Source organism: Pleurodeles waltl, chromosome 1_2 (assembly GCF_031143425.1).
Source record: "Pleurodeles waltl isolate 20211129_DDA chromosome 1_2, aPleWal1.hap1.20221129, whole genome shotgun sequence".
NCBI lineage: Eukaryota > Metazoa > Chordata > Amphibia > Caudata > Salamandridae > Pleurodeles > Pleurodeles waltl.
This window is the reverse complement of record NC_090437.1, coordinates 1,280,138,701-1,280,156,208: the sequence shown is the minus strand read 5'-3', so window position 1 is coordinate 1,280,156,208 and position 17,508 is coordinate 1,280,138,701. Positions and strand designations below refer to the sequence as shown.

At 44.6% G+C, this 17,508-nt stretch overlaps 1 long non-coding RNA gene across 1 annotated transcript in view; it reads right to left on the bottom strand.

Moving 5' to 3' along the window:
- LOC138296221 (uncharacterized) overlaps nucleotides 1-17,014 on the bottom strand; it is a 175,946-nt gene extending 158,932 nt beyond the window's left edge. The window contains exon 1 of the long non-coding RNA XR_011203789.1: nucleotides 16,827-17,014. This is a non-coding gene — a long non-coding RNA (uncharacterized lncRNA). The remainder of the gene's footprint in view (nucleotides 1-16,826) is intronic.
- Between the last annotated feature and the right edge of the window lie 494 nt (nucleotides 17,015-17,508).

The following is a 17,508-nucleotide window of genomic DNA, read 5'->3' as shown; positions in this document are numbered from 1 at the left end:
TTGCAACAGGAGGCATGGAAATCAATTTATCTATGTCAGTAGCAATAGGGATGGTTCAATGTTTTGGGAGATGATTAACCTTCTATTATTTAAACAAGAAGTTGGACTCCTCGTATTCTTCACATACCCTCCCTTATACTCGGGTTAGGCATTTTGAAGTTATCTACAATAAACCCATTTCTGAAACTTGAGGGCCATGATTACCTTTCTCCAACTGGTGATTATAAGATTTCAGTCCTGTCAGATGAGGTTAGGGATGCTCGTATCGGGTTACCAAAAAATAAAGACCTGGGGTGCTGATGAGGTTTCTTTGGGCTTGTTTAAGTCCAATGTACCACTTTGGGCTCATTTAATTACCATTTTCATTAAAGCAACACCTTTCCTCCTGGTCAAAAAGACAATCCTGGTTGCTGTTAGCCTAATTCAGTGATAGATTCTATTGTCAAGATTATAGGGTGGATGGCTTTATGCAGGTTTGATGATATGGGCCAAAGATCCTCATTTTGTCAGATGTTCAGTATGGTTTTAGATCTGGTCTAGGTACTGTTGACTAATATTTAAACTTCCCCCTAATCATTCATACATATGGAGTGGCTGAACGGGGATCCATACACACAGCCTTCATAAATCTTAGTTTAGGGTTTGAATAGCAGGGATAAACTCTGGACCATTATGAGTAATAATAGGAGTTAAGACATTGATTATTTCCTGTGCAATTTGCACTTGAATTTGACAGGCTCGGTCAAACATAGCCATAGTGTTGAATGCACTAAGCACTTTAGTCTAAAACAGGGGGTGCTACAGGGCTGCTTTCTAGTGCCTTTGTTGTTTACATTGCACATCTCTAGGTTGGAGGGGGTATTAATTGAAGAAGGGTATAACTTGCCACTGGTAGGTAGGATGCTCATAGCAACATTGCTTTATGCTGAAGACGCAGTTCTTTTATTTACAACTGCACTAGGTTTGTAGCACCCTCCTGATTCTTTCATGAGTTTTATGGACAGCATGGATCTTAGTCCAAATTTAACACATCTCATGTTTTAGTAATTGGCCCCCAGATTGACCAAATCCAGACCATTCACTGTAAAGTGCAGTCCTATCATCTAGGCTGAGTCATTCCCTAACTGAGTGATATCTGAGTCCTCTATTACCTGGTCTACATTAGTAATGTGTAGATGGCATGCATTTGCCAAGAGTATTATACCTGTTTTCAGTTTTACAATTTACTGGTCCATAAGCCCTTAGATGCCATGATGAAAATCTATAAGGCCAAATTTGTCCCCATTGAAGCTCATGGCAGTGTCATTTGGCAGTATGGAACTTGCTACTCATTATAGATAGTTGAAAATATGTTCCTCATATATCCGCTTGTTTTGTAATTCACAAGGAATAGGACCAAGGTTATTTGACAGCCAATCTGCAGCTTCGACTTTTGCTTTTATGTCTTTCAGGTTGGTTGAGACTAGTTAAGTCATTTAATTTTAAAAGATTGTCTGTGTCTAGTTCAAGGAGCATATTCACTAATCTTTCAGGCAATGCGGTTCAGCAGACAAAGTTGCTGTGCTGCATTGTGTGAAAAGTACAGAGAGCGGAATTGATCCATATTTGCAAAGATATCAAGCAATTCTATTCACTCCTGGTGTTGGTGCACTGCATTTAGCCTTCTGCCAACGCAGAAACTCTTGCACAATGGTGCAAGGGTCCCTGCATTACAGGCAGGATTGTTTTTGTGCATGAAGGGACACTTTCCTGAACAAAAATTATAATTAGCAACATTGATCTTCTTCTGTGTATGCTGCAGAATGCAGCACATGCGGAAAGAAATGCAGCACATGTGGAACGAGGGTAAAAAGGACAAATAAAGATATTTCTCCTCGTTTACGCCTCACTGGGGAAGGCATAGCATTCTCACATATACCCCCTTTAGAGAATCTGGAAATGCACCAAACTTCATGGGTGAATGCAAGGAAACAACCATGCCCTGCACATGGATTGCCTCCCAGCCTGAAATGTGACATAATGCAGAGTAAAAAGCTGGGCTGCTTTACATTTCTTTACAAAGCCCCACAGGGCAGCACATATTTCCCCTTGTGTGGCTCTGTAAATATTTTACTGAAGCATTTGCATTTTCCCTGGGTCACCTTGCACAATGTAAGGACAAAGCAAAGGTTTCATAAATCTGGCCCAAGTATTTAGAATTTCGTGGTCGAGATAAGTTAAGTCCTGTTTCAAAAAATTGCGACGCCCTAAAATGTTTGTATTATCCAATGCTATTGTCAAAGGGCATTTTGTTTGGACCAAAAATGCCTTTGTAAACTGGAAACTGGATGAGAGGAAATTGTGTGCATTGGTGAAACCTACAGTAAGAGCTTATGTAATGTTGCGAGTTACCATGTTGATTGAAACGTATTTATTGATTATTATGTCTAATAAACATTGCTTTCTATTTACATGTTTTAGGTTGACTATGTTTCATCATTTAATAGCATCATTTATTAGCCACTCCTAAGGGTTGGACAAAAGATTTTGATCTGTGATTTTGTTTCCAATCAAGATACTTAGGCCCGTATTTATACTCCGTTTGCGCCGAATTAGCGTCGTTTTTTTCGACGCAAATTCGGCGCAAAACTAACGCCATATTTATACTTTGGCGTTAGACGCGTCTAGCGCCAAACTATGGGCAAATAGCGTCATTTTTTTGCGTGAACGCCTTCCTTGCGTTAATGAGATGCAAGGAAGGCGTTCCCGTCTAAAAAAATGACGGCGACGCAAATGCGTCGTATTTATACTCCCGGGCAAAAATCACGCCCGGGAGTTGGCGGGTCAAAAAACCCCGCATTTGCGCCACTATTTAACGCCTGGGTCAGGGTAGGCGTTAAGGGGCCTGTGGGCTCAAAATGAGCCCACAGGTGCCCTCCCCTGCCCCCAGGGACACCCCTGCCACCCCTGCCCACCCCAGGAGGACACCCAAGGATGGAGGGACCCACCCCAGGGACATTCAGGTAAGTTCAGGTAAGTATAATTTTTTATATTTTTTAAATTTTTTTGGTGGCATAGGGGGGCCTTATTTGTGCCCCCCTACATGCCACTATGCCCAATGACCATGCCCAGGGGACATAAGTCCCCTGGGCATGGCCATTGGGCAAGGGGGCATGACTCCTGTCTTTACTAAGACAGGAGTCATTTAAATGGCGTCTGGGCGTCGAAAAAAATGGCGCAAATCGGGTTGAGGCGATTTTTTTGCCTCAACCTGACTTGCCCCATTTTAAGACGCCCTAACGCCATTTTCCCCCTACGCCGGCGCTGCCTGGTCTACGTGGTTTTTTTCCACGCACACCAGGCAGCGCCGGTCTGCTAGCGCCGGCTAACGCCATTCCATAAATACGGCGCCCGCATGGCGCTTCAGAATGGCGTTAGACGGCGCTAAATTTTTTTACGCTAAACTGCGTTAGCGCAGTTTAGCGTCAAAAAGTATAAATATGGGCCTTAGCATTTTATTGTGATTTGCCCTTTTTTCCTAAACATTTGTGGGAGTCTTTTGTATAGTGGATGGGAAGGATTATGAACAGGTGAGGCCTGCTTTCAGGGACTCTAACCCACATCATGTGGGGATGTCGTAAATTGTCAAGCTATCAGGAGGTGGTACTAAATACAAATCAATGACGTTTATAAGATGAAAATTATCAGGGACCCGGCAGTAGTAATTCAGGGGGTGCAGTACAAGGGGGAAAGGTCACTGGGGGCATTTAGGGCCTTATTTGAGAGCCCCTAGTGCCACCAGAGCGTCACTTTTATGTGACGCTCTGGTGGCGCAAATGCCCTGCGCCATATTTACAAGGTGCGGTTAAGCCACTTTTTGTGGCTTAACACAGCCTTTTAAATACGGCCCCTCCACACGCAGCTCTTTGGTTGGAAGGGGCGTGCAATGGGTGTCGCTGTGGGAGAACAACACCCATTGCATTTTTACGCTGTCTCAGATTTACGAGATTTCGAGATTTTGAGGCAGCTCCAAAATCTAATGTCACCCCAGGGGTGTCGTTAGAGTGACACAACAAGGAGAAATGCTTTCATTTCTCCTCCTTTTTTGCTTTTTGTGCTCAATTCTGCAGCACGCATAGAAAGAGCAAGATACCAGACATGATTGTTTATGTGCGGGAAGGTGTCCCTTCCTGCACATAAACAATAATTTCAAAATGACGCTTTGGCACTTCTGTGTGTGCTGCATTCTGCAAGTCCCAAATCGCTGTAAACACTCAAACCCCTCAACACTGACATCCTTGCACAATGGTGCAAGAATGTCTGCATTGGTGCTAGGCAGCTAAATTTAGCACCAGCGCAGGGAGAAACACAGGGGTGCACCGTATTCAATGAAATACGGCGCATCCCTGCGTTGCGAAAATGACAGAGTGTGGCGTTGCCAATATTGGCGCAGCATCGCACTCTGTCATTTTCCATTAAATATTGGCCTAAGAATCAAGAAAGTGGGCATGTAAATAAGGGCGGCTTGTACGGTGGTCCTGGAGAGATGGATGACCAAAAGATGCTATATCTGGCACAACTGGACCTACAGGATATGGGAGCTTTTGGCTTGGGAAAAAAACACCACTGGGCTCAGATGATAGAGAAAAACATGTGAGGTTGAATGGGGACCCTTGTTAACGTATTTGTGTAAGGAATACAGGGAAGTGTTTGGTTATGGAATGTTTCTATTCCTTTTACTCTTTTTCTCTGTGTATTTCTCCATGTCCTAAAGGTGAGCGCTGATACAAAGGTCGCCAACCTGGCGTTTAAGCACGCTAAATCAAAATAAAAAATTTAACCATAAAGTGTTTGAAGAATGAGGAATATTGGCAACAAATTCTCATTTTTCCAAGCAAAATATATATAAATGTATTTTGCGAATTCACAGTCAGCCGCTTTCCAAAAAATCCGGCGAAGATCTGGCTTTTAGGACTCTACATTGGACCGACTTTTAAGTTTTGACCTGAAATTATGCTTTTATTTTTCACCTGTCTGGATCAATTTGCTACAAACCTCTCTTGTTCTTGTCTGCTCTGTTCTGCACCCTTTCCTCATACAACTCCGCCCTCCGCTTAATTTCTTCTAGTGCAATGATTTTAGACGTGCATGTTTTTTTTCTGTAGAATTATCAAATCTGAAAAATAACCTGAAAACACTGAGAAATTGCTAACTGTACATAATACAACTTAAACATATGCCATATTTCTGACATTATTGTCAAATTTAAAAAGGTACATTTTTTCTTCAAAAAAACAACTGAGCAGTTGCATTCCTTCAATAACCTATATTTCCTGAAATAGACTGTACTAACGAGAGCCCCGGGATCTCCTTGGAGACTCTGTTCTCCTGATTCCTTCTACAAGGACATTGACTCCAGGTTTATTGGAGGTGTCAAGCTCCCAAGAGCAGCTGTGCTGATTTCCACGCATAAGAAGTAGGGCATGTCATTTCACACAAATGTCCATACAGCCCAGGACAGTGCAGTCGAATGTTCTTCATCATTCACTTAACACACAACAAGTTGGATCCTATCTGAAAGATGAGAAACATTGCCTAGCAGTGCTGTTTCCAGCAAACTTGATGTGTTTTTCTGAGTAATTATGTGTCATGCCAAGGAACACAGGTGGTAATGTTCACAGGGGGGTGTCCCCTTGCTTCACCAATCTTTCAGCCCTTTCCTCTGCCCTCTTGCTGCCCTCCTACTGCTGTGTTCCCACTGAATTCCCCTCTTTTTACCCTTCACAAGTAGTTTGCTAATATAATTGCTGTCTTCATCAGTTTCTCCAGTGAATTTGGGATTTGCATTTACTACTATTCTACTGACACCTTTTTTGCTCTCCTCTGAGCAGCCTTCCCCACTAAACATATAGGATAAGTGCCTAAATTATAATGCGTTGTTGAGAAGGTTTTGCTGCTTAAAGCTGTCAGATGTAGTGAAATGGGGTGTGGGGTAAACAGCATGGTAATCCGATTTTTAGGTATTACCATCCAAAAATCTAATTTGATGAATACCTAAGTTTACACATGTTCTTACTAGTCGTAATTGTTTTTGATGTTTTTAAATCCAGTTATTATAATCTGACACCTTAGCTCACCACCAATTTTACATTGAATACTTATTTGTATGCAGGCCCAGATTTATCATTCTTTCATGCAGCACATCGCAACAAGCCACCTTGCTGTCCTGTCCTGAGCTGCATGGAAGGGATAGAGCAGGAATGTGCAGTATTTACCATTATATTAAGCATTCTTGTCCTTTTCTACCACCGGTACACTTTTGGCTGCCTAGCACCAATGCAGGCACCCTTACTTCATGGTAAAAGGGTGCCTGCATTGCAGGCAGGGTTGTTTGTGCAGGAAGGGAGACGTTCCTGCAGAAGAGAAATCCTGAGAGGCATTTTCCACTTTCTGCAGACGCGTAGAAAGAGGGAAAAATGAGGAGAAATAAAGATGTTTCTCCTCGTCAGGCGTCACCCGGGGAAGCGTGGCATTTTGACACGCTCTCAGATCTACCACTAATAGTAAAACTGACAATGCACCAAAATCAGTGGGTGGATGCATCGGAACACCCATGCTCCACCCATGGAACACCTCTCTGCCGCAGAGTAAAGCAAGGCAGTGTTTTGCGTGGCTTTGCGTTACTCTAGATTTGTCAAGCCATCCAGGACGACACAAGATGGCCTTGTGTGACTTCGTAAATCTCACTTAGGATTTGTGTCACCTTTGCACTTCCTTACAGGATGCAAGGGCGAGGCAAAACCTTGATAAACCTGGATCGTAATATATAATTATATATAGTGGTTTTCAGTGAACTCAAACCTAGCTACAGAACAAGATAGTGCTGTGCAACAGGTTTACGAGACAAAAAAAAGTCATGTACAACATTGTCACAGAAGAAGGGGTTTGTCTGTATGGACCCCCGACTGCCATGAATTCTAAGGCATTTACATTCACCCTGGACGCCAGCCTCACCCTCACCCACCGCCAGAAACAAAGATGGCTGGCATAGACTCTCCATTCTGCAGAAAGGTAAACAGCCCTTGCACTCACACATCTGAATGGTGGTAATGCTCTACTCCATGGCCTTCCAGGCTCCACATTGGCACCCATTAGAGTCATCCTATACACAACTGTACATCTCTTTGAGGATCTAAAGTCTTATGACCACATCACACCCATTCTGATGAAACTCCACTGGCTCTTTTTGCCATCCTGCACCATCACCAAAACTAGCTGCATCATTTACAAAGCCATCATGACCCACACCCCAGCTTATCTTGCAGAAAAGCTCGCCATCACTGGTGAATCATGGCACCCCTGCAGTCAGGATGCCATTAGACTGCAGCCTACGAAGTCAACAAGACAACAGGCCTTTTCCATCCATGCACCCAGGCTCTGTAATACTGTCCCCATATCCATTAGGACCACTACAAGCTGCTCCAATTTAGAAAATATTTGAAGACTCACTTCTTTAAATACTGCTGCATCATAACGCATTCAGTCCACAATTCAGCTTCCTTGCCTATTCCTTGTTGACTTTCTGCTTGCCTTTGACCAAGCTATGTCCACACAATAGAAATACCACATAACTACATACATATGTGCATACTCTACTGAAAACGTCCACATCATTTCATTTATAGGAGTAATTATATGCAAAATGTCTTTGGATGCATTCACGTATTACATGTAATACGAAGGACTGTGAAAAAGTCCTTTTGATGCTGGTTTGGGTACTGCTAGCTATTGTAGGAAAGTACCCTCTTTCTCGGCATGGTTACCCCCTTTTTTTGCCTGATGTCAATGTGTTTGACTGTGTTCACTAGGATCCTGCTAACCAGGACCCCAGTGATTATGCTCTCGCACCCAAAACTCTGTATTTCATCCCACAATTGCCGTACTGGTGCCCCCATGTAAGCCCCTAGTATATGGTACCCAGGTACTCAGGGCATTGGTGTTCCAGGGGATTCCTATGGGCTGCAGCAGTTATTCTGCCGCCGATAGGGAGCCCATGCACAGGGTTCTGCAAGGCTGCCATTGCAGACTGCTGAACCGGAGGCATGCACCCGTTTTCACAATAGGTCACTGCACCAGGTCACCATAAGTCACCCCTATGGTAGGCCCTCTCAGCCCAGAGGGCAGGGTCCAGGTACCTGTGTGTGAGGGCACCCCTACACTAGTAGAGGTACCCCCACAAACTCCAGACCCACTTTTGTGGACTTTGTGAGTGCAGGGACGCCATTTTACGAGTGTAGTGGACATAGGTCACTACCTATGTCCAGCTACATAATGGTAACTCCAAACCTAGGCATGTTTGGTATCAAACATATTGGAATCATACCCCAATACTTTTGCAAGTATTGGTTGCATGATTCCATGCACTCTGGGGACACCTTAGAGGACACCCATTATTGCTCCTACAACCTTCTGAGGTTTTCCAGGCAGCCCAAGCTGCTGCCACCTCACAGACAGGTTTCTGCCCTCCTGTTGCTTGAGCAGCTCAAGCGCAGTAAGGCAGAACAAAGGATTACCTTTGGAAGAGGGGTGTTACACCCTCTCCCTTTGGAAATTGGTGTTACATGCCTTGGGAGGTGTAGCCTCACCAAGCAAACGGTATGCTTTGAAGGGCATATTTGGTGCCCTCCATACATAAAGCATTCTACACCGGTTCAGGGATCTCCAGTCCCTGCTCTGGTGCAAAACTGGACTATGGAAAGGGGAGCGATCACTCCCCCGTCTATCAACACCCCAGGGGTGGTGCCCAGAGCTCCTTCAGATGGTCCCTGGGTTCTGCCATCTTGAATCCAAGGTTGGCAGAGAACTCTGGGAGCATCTGAGTGGCCACGCCAGGGCAGGCAGGTGACGTCAGAGCCCCCTCCTGATAGCTGGTCACCCAACTAGGTGACCAATCCCCCTTTCAGGGTTTCTGTTTTGGGTGGTTCCTCAGATTTTGGCATGCAAAATTCCAGCAGGATTCCTCTGCATCCCTTACTTCGACTTCTGACCAAAGAAACTGCATCTGGACTCTCCAGGACCCGACAATCTGCAACAAAGATGAAGACTTCGCCTGCAACATTGTTTCTCCAGCTCCATCCAGCTTCTGCAACATTGCCCTAGTCGTACATCCTCTGAGGACAGCCCGTCTTCAGTCTGCACAGGAAAGAAGAAGGAATCTCTCTTGGAGGGTGGGAGTCACTCCCCTGCATCTGCAGGCACCAACAGCAACCACGACTGACTGGGTGGGTCCCCTCTCCTGCTAAGCTGCGTGAATCCTGCAACACAGGTGATGGTTAGAAGTGATCCAAACGGTCCTCTCTATCAGCTGTCCAACTTGGGTGTAGGTAAGCCCTTGCCTGCCCATGCAGGACAGAACCCCCATGAACCTCGTCCTTTTCAGCTGCCAAAGCTTGTTGGCACTTCTTCCAAAGGGTCTTCAGTCTTTGGGTAGCTCCAGCCCCCAGCACTCCTTCCTGTGATGCACAGCTCCCTGAGTGACTCTCCTGCGGCGTGGGACTCCTTTTCGTAGTGCTTCATGGGCTCCTTTTGCAACTTCTGTGTTCCTGTCCCCGTCCTGTAGGACTCCTGTGAGTGCTGCCTATGCTTCTGTGGGCTCTCTGTGACGCTGACGACCTCCTCAGACTCCCCCCCTGGGTTCAGTCCTCCTGGGCCTTGCTGTCCCCAACAGCACCCCTTTCCACCAACACGAGTTTTCCCTGTGCCAAAGCCCGATACGCAAATCTTCCTTCCGGTATGGGACATCACCTGCATCCTCCAGGAACTCATCTCTGACTCCAAGGCTGCGGTGCTGACTCTTCTTCCTCACCCTCGACCAACTCCTGCAATCGTCAGCTTGGTGGGTAGGGGCTCCTGCCCCCACTGGACTCTGCTGTGTGTTCTGGACTTGTTCCCCTCTTTCCACAGGTCTTCCTTTCCAGGAATCCACCTTTGGTTTCTTGCAGTCATCTCTGGGTTTTGCAATTCTCTTCTTTTCTTCTAAGTGGGTGTTCTGGGGAAATTCTAGTAATTTGCTCCCGCTGTCCTGGTTGACTCACCAAAATATCAGCGAACGGACGTGACGCCTTATAATAAGACTTCAGGAGTGGGATAGACAACATGTAATAAAGACAATTTTCCGGACAACAACAACACGTCCCAGTGTAGTCCTTTGAGGAAGGGAACATATATAATCCACCACTGTCACATGTAACTGAGGCATTGTGTGGTAGACAATTGTCACTTACAGGCAGCACATTTTCCATTGAAATCTTCCCAAAATTTGCACTGACATACAGTTTTACTACCACATCTATATCGCATGCAAGAGATAATGGGCCTGATTCTAACTTTGGAGGACGGTGTTAAACCGTCCCAAAAGTGGCGGATATACCACCTACCGTATTACGAGTCCATTATATCCTATGGAACTCGTAATACGGTAGGTGGTATATCCGCCACTTTTGGGACGGTTTAACACCGTCCTCCAAAGTTAGAATCAGGCCCAATGTGTGGAAATCGGGTTTCAGTGACTATTATTTGTGCATTACCAAGTAAAGTGTCTTGATTTGTTCTGAACTGATTGAAATATTTTTTTACCACGCTTCGGATTTACAAAAAGAAGTGCCTCATTTTTTCTTTTCTTATTGATGAATGTGTGCCGTTCATTTACGGGTATTTACAGTTTGTTGTGTTTAAAAAAACATGGCATTCTACAGTATTCTGTTCTCACTTCAGTTACCCCAGCAAGATTGTCCCACTTTACTTTTTTTCTCTGACCACAAAGTGAGAGGAATTTGTAAACACCAGTTTCTGTGTCAAAATAATTAGCAGTAGAAGAGATAGCCTGACATTTGTCCTTTGTCTTGGAAGTACAATAAATGTGACAAGATAAATCCAGAATTTAAATAATGCACTTTCAATTATTTTTTGGACTTTCGAGACCAACCCAAAAAATCATCTCATGACGTACCCACAGTTTGGGAAACAGTAATGGAGACAATATAAAAAATAAGGACAAACACAATATTAACTACAATTATATTAAAATGAGGGAAATCAATATTTTAAGTCATAAACTCCTTTCATTTTAATCAAATAAATATAACAAATATCAATAAACAAATGAACTGCACATACATATATTATGTGAAAACGAACAAAGATAAAAAATTTCACACACATAACTGTATACATTCACCATACAGTTACACTTAAAAAAAACACATTAAAAAAACCAACATTGTTGCATGGAAATAAATATTACAACACACCTTAAAATGAATCCACCAAAAAACTTCAAACTAAACGCAAAGTAGGCGATAAAATTTACAAACCAACCAAAGAAATCTAAACATAATAAGGAAAACAGTATAAATAAATCACAAAACTTTACTATTTCTCACAGGTGGATCTTAACAACAGTAACACAACAACACATTGTCAAGGTGCATGACAAAAAAGCGAGAAGGAAGACTTAAAAAAAATAGCAAGGCACTGTTAGAAATGGGTGTCTCTAGTTGGCAGTGGCTTGCACCCTGTCCAAGTAAGGACCCTTCCTTCTTGTCAGGATCAGGGAGTTACACACAGAAAATTACTCCTGCTCACCCCCTTGGTAGCTTGGCATGAGCACTGGTTGACAAGGCTGGAGTTGATGTAGCTGACGCCGGTGGACCAGGGCGATGGTTCATGTACCTCACAGCAGTGTCCACAGGCCACGGAGCAGGCCACAGCATCATCGGCGTGGCGCAGCATCGTTGGTGATTCCAAGGCTGCAGTGAAGTGAGGTGATGCGACGTGTGGTGCCCACAGGTCATGATGCAAGCAGCAGCTCGGTGATGGCGTCAGGTGTGGTCATCGATGAGACCAGGATTGCGTTGTGAAGTGGGGCAATGCACCATGCAGTGGCATCAGGTCACGTGCAGGCAGTGGCGTTTTTGCTGGCGTCATAGTTGCTTTTCTTCTGTTGCACCACAAAACATACAGTTTCCAGTGCTGCTGACAGATGAGATGGAAGACTTTGATGTTCCTAAGACTTTCAACAGGAGGCAAGCTCTACTTCAAGCCCCTGGAAAAACTCCGGAAAGAAGGTGCAGAAAGTTCTGTCCAGTCCTTTCACTGCCCAAGACAGAAGCAGCAAGCAGCTGGCCAACACAGTAAAGCACGCAGCAAAGTGGAAGTCCCTTCTGACAGCTTCTCCACCTCTTCTTCATGGCAGGTTCCTTAATCCAAAAGAGTTCTAAAGTTCTGGGGTCAGGGCCCCACTACTTATAGTAGTTCTGACCTTTGAAGTAAACCAACGTCAAAGGCAGTCCTTCCTCCCTACAAAATCCAGTTCTTTCCTGATCTGTTCAAGACGCTTTTCAGGTGGGGGGACTTCTTTGTGTAGTACAGGTTCAGCCCTATTCAGGTGCTAGTGTCAGTTTTCCCCGCAGCTTCCCCACTCTAGCCCAGGAAGACCCATCAGGACATGCAAGGCACACCTAAGCTCCTTTTGTGTGACTGTCTAGAGTGTATGCAGGAGTCCCTAGCTGTCAGCTACACAGATGTGAATTCCACAGGCATGCACAGAAGAGTTCCAACTTTCTAAAAGTGGCATTTTTAAACATGCATACACAATCTGAAAACCATCTTTGCTAAAAGATGTACTTTTAAATTGTGAGTTTAGAGATCCCAAACTACAACTTCCTATCATCTTCCCATGGGAATCTGCACTTGAAAGGTGTTTCAAGGCAGACCCCATGTCAACCTACGGAAGAGATAGCCTTTCAATAGTGAAAAATGAAATGCATAGTATTTCACTATCAGGACATGTGAAAACACACCACTATGGCCCTCATTCTGACCCTGGCGGTCTTTGACCGCCAGGGCGGAGGACCGCGGGAGCACCGCCGACAAGCCGGCGGTGCTTCAATGGGGATTCCGACCGCGGCGGTAAAGCCGCGGTCGGACCGGCACCACTGGCGGGGTCCCGCCAGTGTACCGCGGCCCCATTGAATCCTCCGCGGCGGCGCAGCTTGCTGCACCGCCGCGGGGATTCTGACCCCCCCTACCGCCATCCAGATCCCGGCGGTCGGACCGCCGAGATCCGGATGGCGGTAGGGTGGGTCGCGGGGCCCCTGGGGGCCCCTGCAGTGCCCATGCCACTGGCATGGGCATTGCAGGGGCCCCAGTAAGAGGGCCCCTAAATGTATTTCACTGTCTGCTGCGCAGACAGTGAAATACGCGACGGGTGCAACTGCACCCGTCGCACAGCTTCCACTCCGCCGGCTCGATTCCGAGCCGGCTTCATCGTGGAAGCCTCTTTCCCGCTGGGCTGGCTGGCGGTCTGAAGGAGACCGCCCGCCAGCCCAGCGGGAAAGTCAGAATTACTGCCGCGGTCTTTCGACCGCGGAACGGTAACCTGACGGCGGGACTTTGGCGGGCGGCCTCCGCCGCCCGCCAAGGTCAGAATGAGGGCCTATGTCTCCTACCTTCCAAATAGACTGCACCCTGCCCATTGGGCTGCCTGGGCCTACATTGCGGGTGACTCACATGCAATAAAAGGGAAGGGTTAGGCCTGGCAAGTGGGTGCACTTGCCAGGTCGACATGGCAGTTTGAAACTGCACACACAGACACTGCAGTGGCAGGTCTGAGACACCTTGGGAAGGCTACTTGTGTGGGTGGCACAACCAGTGCTGCAGGCCCTTTACTAGCATTTGATTTACAAGTCCTGGGCACCCATGGTGCACTATACTAAGGACTTACTACGCCAATCATAGATAATCAATCGTAATCATAATTTACACTGGGGGACTTGAAATTTAGAATTGATCAGCAGTAGTAAAGTGCGCAAAGGCGAGAAACCAGCAAAAATGAAGTCCATCATATCATAAAAATAGGAGGTCAGAAATCAAAAAGGACAGGGGAAACATGCCAAAAGAAGCCAGGTCTAACAGGCACCTTCACAAGTAAGTTGAGAATTTAAAAGAACTGCAAAGTAATCTGACAAAATTTGAAAACACAAATCTATAAGTATATTACTGAAGTCTCTCTTTTGTTATGTATAGGAATGCTTAGATACTAAAGAACCACTTCAGCAGAAACAAAGCACAGCAAACTGAAAAATCTGACTCCACACTTACATAAAGTAAACACAGTTATAAAAAAAACCTATAATTAAATCTAAAATTCAAACCCCACCACCCACGAAAACTAACTGAACCTGTATGTTTAACATGTAACTAAAACAAACATTTTCTTACCAAAAGAAAATAAAAGCTCAACTGATCCACATCTTGAGTGACATAAAAAAATGGCAGAAACCTAAAGCAATAGCACATAGGTAAGTATAACATGCAAAAGGTTCTAAAAGCATGTTTAAATTAAATTAGCAATCAAAATAAATGTATTCAGCATAATAAATAGTTTGAAAAATAGACTGCTTTCACAGAGAATGGCAGAAAGAGCCATATAAATCACATCACAAAAAAGGCAAAGAAGTTCTTCCACACATGGTACAAATACAGCCCGGAAAGCACAAGCACCATGAATGCGAATAAGAAATATATTCAATATTATGCAAGTGCTTGCTACGGAAAGGCTGCAATCAAATACAATATTGAAATTAAAAAGAGAGGACACAACCCCCAACCCCACCAAATGTAACAAAGATAGAAGAAAGACAAGTTTTCCAAGATTTAAAAGAGACAAGAACCAGTTCCCAAGAACCCATGACTATCAATTTAAAATACATACTGCTCAGAGTACATGAGCACATTATAAGTCAGCCAGCAGCAATTCCAAGTTTGAAAACAACTAATATTATGTACTAAGAAGTAGGCCTGGGCACAAAACTCCACTCTGCTCGTGGAGTTTTCAGTATTCATGCACGTCCCGCTTTGTGGAGTAGCTTGGAGATCCCACATTCCTCCATCCAGCGTGAAGCTGAGTTTTTTTTTCTGCTCACAAGATCGAGATTTTTTTTTGGTGCTCGCTCGAGATCGCTATGATATTCTCAGGCCACTAGTTCACACGCGTTTGATTTCACACCCAATCACGCGATTTCCAGCTGCGATGGTGCCAATATAGTGCCATTCGCTACTGCAAATGCACCTCCTGTAGATTTTGTATTCGAGAAGCAGCTACATCTACTCAAAAGAGGCTTTTGAGTGGACTTTCTTCTCCCGCAGACCGTTCAAGTTGTGTTTCAGTATGAGAAGCCTTTTTATATTTTTTTCCAACAGGAAGGAAGTGCCCCAGAGACTCCAACTTTCTGTTCTTGTCCAGCAAGCTCCTCCTAATGCTTTGTCCATCTCCTGGTCACTTTTAATTTGGATTTTGAGTTGGAAGGATCACTCTCATTGTCTGCCTGATATATACCTTTGGATTTAAGGACTTTGTTTTGGTGATATAAACAAGTATGTTTAAACCTATTGTGTAAGAGTGCTGTTTGTTTGATAAGGCGTGCACCAGTATTTCTTTGTACTTTTATCTGATTTTTTTATTTCAATGTGGCAGGGGTCCTGTAGTTTAAGTTGAGGCCTAGTTATTTTTTTGCATTTCATTTTTCATCTTTTGTAAAGGAAAAATGTTGCATAGGTCAGTACCATGTTTGTTACATTTGCAATATTCTTTCTTTTTATTATGTGTCCTAGACTTCCAAGTGGCCATCAAGCCAGTAGGCCCAGTACTAGTCATAAGTGCACGAAAGAAAGGTTTCTGTGGTACATGTTTTTAATATTTCATTTAGGGCAGGGATGGCATTGGATGAAATTAAAATTGTTGACCGTTGTTTGTTTTTCATTTTTTTCTCCAAAAAGTGTATATGTGGGGTAAAATTTGATGCTATAGGAAGATGTGTGTTGTTAACATTTTTTAGCTCAGTTAATTTTTGTGTTTTGCATGGCTGAATTCGTGGTAATGTTTTTTCTCTATAATCACCATGCCTCCATTTTCTGGCTAGTGTGTGTTCATGTGTATGTGTGTGTGTGTGTGTGTGTGTATTTGTCAGCGGCCACCATTTGTCTTTGTTTCTCATGCCAAGTGGCCAGGAGCTATTTTGTGTAGTCTGTGTCCATAGGACTGAATGTGTTTGTTATAATCTATGATTATTCTGTATTCTTTACTTCATATTATTATAAGTATCTTCAACTTAAGGTTATTGTTTACACTGTTATATTTCCATTTTGGTAACAAGTTTACTTGCATAGTGTTATAACTCATGTTGGTACACTCCAGATGCTCTCCTTAGAATGTTGAGTGATGGAACACCCGAGACTGCACCTTAGAATGTTGAAGTGGCTGTGAGGTGACTGGAGAGCACCTGGAGAGATGAGATGATGTGCAAGGAGTCTAATCAATAAACTAGTTTTTCCTACCTGACTAAAGTGGCATCCATACTACAGAAATTTGTGGCGACGAGGATGGCATCACTGCGCAGGGGGCGGTGAAGACTCCTTGCCCCTGATTTCTATTATCATCTTGACGAGGAGAGTGGACTACATCGGAGTTGCAAGGAGTATAGCGGTTGTGCTCTATGTGTGAGGAATATGTAGGAACTTCTCCTGTCTGCAGTATGTGCAGTCTGCAACAGAGGTGAGGAACTCTCAATAAACCGCTTAGGGTGCTAAACCGGTGATGTAGAGCAGTTGGCACAGCGAAGTAACCATTCCATTTGGACTGGCGCTGTTGATATTAAGGCTAACTGTGTGCGGTCTAAGGAAGGCGCGCATCCGACTCCGGTAAATCTCGATCACTGGAGGAACTCAAAGTAAAGAGAAAGAGGAGAGGGAACGGGAGAAGGAAAGTAAGCTGTCACAGCCTCTCTTACCAGACTGTGCCGCGGTGGTGGTATCCTTTTGACTGGGTGAAATCGGCTAGCTCGTCGAGTCGTTCCAGCTCGCCACGTGGGTAGAGGCACCTTCGGGAGATGAGCACTGGACGTTTTTGGGGCGTGGAGGAGTTGCATCAGGAAGCTGGAGCATGGCGTTTCCAGAAGCAAAGCTCTGTCAGCAAGGATCAGCGTGGTTCTGGGGAAGGCGAAGTCCTGTCTCTCGGCCCAGCCCCTTTTCTCCCTTCGCAGTTCCCATTGAGTCGGGTCATTCACGGCGTGCCAGGAGAGGGACAACAGGTGGAGAAGAACTGCAGTGCTTGTGCAATGTTGATAGAGCACTTCACGACTTCGTGGAATATTTGAAGGTTTTGAAGGTAACACAGGGACATGGACAAGGACTAAAAGACAGCTGATTGCATATCTTTACAGCTTATCGCATATCCTTACTGTTGTATGAATTACATGCTTGTGTGACGCTCAGCATTTGAGTCGGTGTGCATTGTTAGTTGGACATTGCTCTTTGTGATATCCTTATTGTTGTATAAATTACATGCTTGTGTGACGCTCAGTATTTGAGTCAGTTGTGCATTGTAAGTTGGGCATGCTCTTTATGATAGCGTCTGTTGATCAGATGAACAAAGGATTGTGAGTTTGTTGCCTTAAACAATTGCAGTGACTA